Raw genomic sequence first — 4697 nt, 5'->3', positions numbered from 1 at the left:
AGTCCATGAATTGGTCTTCGGAGACTGTAAAGCGGGGTGGGCAGTAGTTAGCGGCAATGGCAAGGTTGCAGTTGCCCAACTGTAATTTTATCGAAGTAGCTTGCAGATGATTTTTTGCAAACCGTTGGTGAAAGTGGTGTTTGACGCGGTCTCTTATTAAGATGCCAGTTCCGCCATGCGCTTTACCATCTGGATGATCGGTGCCGTAGAAAGTGTATCCCCGTATTTTAAAGTTATATTTGCTGGTGAGATGCGTTTCTGCCAGCAACATAACGTCGATGTGGTTTTCGTTCAGAAATTGAGTTATTTCAGGTTTATGCCGTGAAACACCGTTGGCGTTCCACAGAGTTATTCGAAGGCTAGCCATGGTTTATTTGGACTGCTGAGCTGCAAGCATTTGTAACAAGATATTTTGGTTTTGCATAAGGGTTTGCATTGTGGTTTTCATGAAGGACATACATTCAATCATATTTTGTTGCAAAGTAATCATCATAGATTCCATGTTACTTTGTGGCTGCCCCATGGTCTGCTGGATGTTTTCAATTTTCGACTCTATGTGAACTGTGCCTGATCTTAAAGTACTGGCGTAAGACATTCCGTTGGTGGTAATAGAAGGGCCAAATGATGATCTGTGTGTTCAGGGAGCGTGCCGTTGTCGGTCGTTGCATCCGACTTTTCATCATCTTGTAGACTGGACAGCCACTGTAGTTTGCGGTGTGGTTTCCTTGGCAGTTTACACACTTTTTAGTGAGAGAGTCTTCCTTGTTGGCAGGGCAGGGCTTGGAGCCGTGGCAGCTTCCACAAGCTACACATACTGACCTGAGGGTGCAGTAAGCCCTGCACTGCGTTTTTTTTCAAAGTTCTGCTGTCTGGCTCCAGCTTGACCTTGAAGAGTGGTTGCGGCTTCTTGTTTTTGTTCATAATGTTTATAACATTTTTTGCGCAAAAACCGTTTTCTTTTAAGGCCTCTGTAATTTCGGACGGGGTCACATCGGGTTCTATTCCCATGAGCACAACTTGCAAACCTTTACAACTTTTCAGCTGGTACGTGTAGTAATTCTTTTTGGCATCGTTTAAGTACTTCGACACTGCTCGGAAATCGTCTTCGGTTTTGGTTTGGAGTTTAGTTTCGCTTATATTCCCTTTCATGAGCGGAATAACATGAAAGTTGACTTTTCCGATAAGCTCAACTATTTTGTTGACTAGGGCAATCGAGATCTTTTCCCGAATAAAAATAGGTGGGGGCTTTAGTTTCCTTGGGGCTAATTGTTCCGACTCTGTTTCAGGCTCCGCCAGAATGGAAAATCTATTTTCATCTAATGGCCCGGGATTTTCAGGGCCTTTGTTGGAACGATTTATTTTTGGCTTATTGCCGTCCGAGTTTTTTGGGGGTGTTAGCTTGCGCTTGGAGATATAAATGTAGCGATCCATGCCTGTCTGCATGGCCGAACCCGCTTGCAGAATTGTCACTTCTTCTACCGTAGCTTTGTTTTTGCCGTTTGCACCGATTTTTGCACTTGGTTGTGTTGTTGCTTTACCTGCAGCACAAGAAGAGGGTGGAGAAGTTATTGCTGTTGCCTGAGTTGGGCATTTGGACCGACTTATGATCGCGGTATCGTCTGCGAATGTAGAAGTAGTTAGCCGCTCGTTCGTGGGAATATCTGCGGTGTAGAGGAGAAATAGAGTTGGACCAAGGGCGCGACCTTGGGGAACTCTAGCCTCTATAGCGTAGTCATCGGATGTTGTGGTGTTGCATCTCACGGCGAAGGCTCTGTTGTAAAGGTACGATTCAAGTATCCTGTGAGTGTTTCCCGGCAGGATCGTTCTGATTTAATGCATAAGGCCATCAAGCCAGTTTCGGTCGAAAGCCTGTGCAACGTCAAGGAATACCGCACTGCAGTATTCCCGAAGCTCGAATGCAGTCCTTATTTCTGTTGTTAATCTGTTGACTTGCTCTATTGTTCCATGGCTTTCTCGAAAGCCAAATTGATGTGCTGGAATAACGTTGTGCTCTTTCAGATATGGAATGATGCGCGTCAGAAGGCATTTTTCGAGCAGTTTTGACAGACACGAGAGTAAACTTATCGGTCTATACGAAGCTGGTATTGTGTGATCTTTCGCTGGCTTTGGGATCATTATGATTACCGATTTTTTCCATTTTTTTGGGAAATAGCCTAGTCGTGTAATCCCGTTGAAGAGTTTACAAATAACCTCAACTGCACAGTTTGGAAGTTCGATTAACATTTTGGGAGTTATTTGATCACCGCCTGGGGCCTTTTTTGGTTTCAATTGCTCGCTGATTACTTTTGCAACTTCATTTGGTTGAAACAGAATTGGCTCCGTCTCAGATTCGATTCGAATTGACGGCGACGGTAGTGCGAATGAATTAGTTGCACGGTTTGGCTGAAAAACATTTCGAAAATGTAAAGCAAATGTACAAGCCTTGTCTTTGTCGCTTCTGGCCCAGCTGCCTGAAGAGTCTCTCTTATGGGAATTACTGTATTAGCCGGCGCACTTAGATTTGGGTGGGCCCTCCACAAGGAATGCTTACCAGCACTAAGGGTGAAAGTTTCACAATGTACTGGCGTTGTGCTTTTACTTTTTCTTGCCGTAGAGCCCTGGTAAGTCTGCGACCAGCTTCTTTAAAACTTTGTTTTGAGGATGGCGATCTGCTGGTTTGCCAAGTACGTCTCAAACGTCTTTTCTCCAGAACAAGCTGTTCGATTTCATGGTTAGTTTTGTGTTGGTGTGTGTGCCCATCCCTCCCTTGCGGTGTTGAGACTTTGGCTGCTGCGACGAGTACAGACTCCAGGGCATCGGCGTAGCAGTCGATGTCCTCCTTGATGTTGAGCTGTGGAGTTAGTTCAATGTGGGAACTTACGTACTTTTTGAACTTCAGCCAGTTGGTTCGAGGCGACGTCAGCCTGTGAGGGTGCTCGATTAATTCCGGGGTTTGAAGAAGAGTTATTAGCACTGGTGAGTGGTCCGATGATAGATCCAAAAGCGATTTTGCAGATATTAGATTGCGAGAGATGTTTTTTGTCACAGCAAAATCAATTAAATCAGGTAGTTTTCTAGGATCTGTAGGCCAGTATGTAGGGCTGCCTGGTGAAACGTAGTCCAGTTTGTTGCATGTTTTAATGAGTGCATTATATAGTTGCCTTCCTTTGGGGGTCACAAGGCGGGATCCCCAGTGCGTGTGCTTGGCGTTGTAATCTCCTGCTGCTATGAATCGCTCTTCAAGCGAATTGTAGAAGTCCATGAATTGGTCTTCGGAGACTGTAAAGCGGGGTGGGCAGTAGACAGCGGCAATGGCAAGGTTGCAGTTGCCCAACTGTAATTTTATCGATGTAGCTTGCAGATGATTTTTAGCAAACCGTTGGTGAAAGTGGTGTTTGAGATTAAGATTCCAGTGCCGCCATGCGCTTTACCATCTGGATGATCTGTGCCATAGAACGTGTATCCCCGTATTTGAAAGTTATATTTGCTGGTGAGATGCGTTTCTGCCAGCAACATAACGTCGAGGTGGTTTTCGTTCAGAAATTGAGTTAGTTCAGGTTTATGCCGTGAAACACCGTTGGCGTTCCACAGAGTTATTCGAAGGCTAGGCAGGGTTTATTTGGACTGATGAGCTGCAAGCATTTGTAGTAAGATATTTTGGTTTTGCATAAGGGTTTGCATGGTGGTTTTCATGAAGGACATAAATTCCATCATATTTTGTTGCAAAGTAATCATCATAGATTCCATGTTACTTTGTGGCTGTCCCATGGCCTGCTGGATGTTATCAACTTTCGGCTCTATGTGAGCTGTGCCTGATCTTAGAGCACTGGCGTAAGAAATTCCGTTGGTGGTAATTGAAGGGCCAAATGATGATCTGGCTGCTTTTGCGAAGAAAACTTCCGGTGTCGTTTGTGATCTCATGTAAGTGTTTTGTGTGTTCAGGGAGCGTGCCGTTGTTGCTCGTTGCATCCGACTTTTCATCGCCTTGTAGACTGGACAGCCACTGTAGTTTGCGGTGTGGTTTCCTTGGCAGTTTACACACTTTTTAGTGAGAGAGTCTTCCTTGTTGGCAGGGCAGGGCTTGGAGCCGTGGCAGCTTCCACAAGCTACACATACTGACCTGAGGGTGCAGTAAGCCCTGGTATGACCGTATTCCTGGCAATTTGTGCATTGCACTGGCCCGGTCCGTTTGTGCAACTCTTCCACTTGATCCTACGGTGCAGAAGGTACTGCAACTTGTGGATCGGGTGCACTGCGTTTTTTTTTCAAAGTTCTGCTGTCTGGCTCCAGCTCGACCTTGAAGAGTGGTTGCGGCTTCTTGTTTTTGTTCATAATGTTTATAACATTTTTTGCGCAAAAACCGTTTTCTTTTAAGGCCTCTGTAATTTCGGAGGGGGTCACATCGGGTTCTATTCCCTTGAGCACAACTTGCAAACCTTTACAACTTTTCAGCTGGTACGTGTAGTAATTCTTTTTGGCATCGTTTAAGTACTTCGACACTGCTCGGAAATCGTCTTCGGTTTTGGTTTGGAGTTTAGTTTCGCTTATATTCCCTTTCATTAGCGGAATAACATGAAAGTTGACTTTTCCGATAAGCTCAACTATTTTGTTGACTAGGGCAATCGAGATCTTTTCCCGAATAAAAATAGGTGGGGGCTTTAGTTTCCTTGGGGCTAATTGTTCCGACTCTGTTTCAG

The sequence above is a fragment of the Drosophila rhopaloa genome, unplaced genomic scaffold (genome assembly GCF_018152115.1).
Source record: "Drosophila rhopaloa isolate 14029-0021.01 unplaced genomic scaffold, ASM1815211v1 contig_4, whole genome shotgun sequence".
In the NCBI taxonomy this organism is placed as follows: Eukaryota; Metazoa; Arthropoda; class Insecta; order Diptera; family Drosophilidae; genus Drosophila; species Drosophila rhopaloa.
This window is presented reverse-complemented; position numbering follows the sequence as displayed.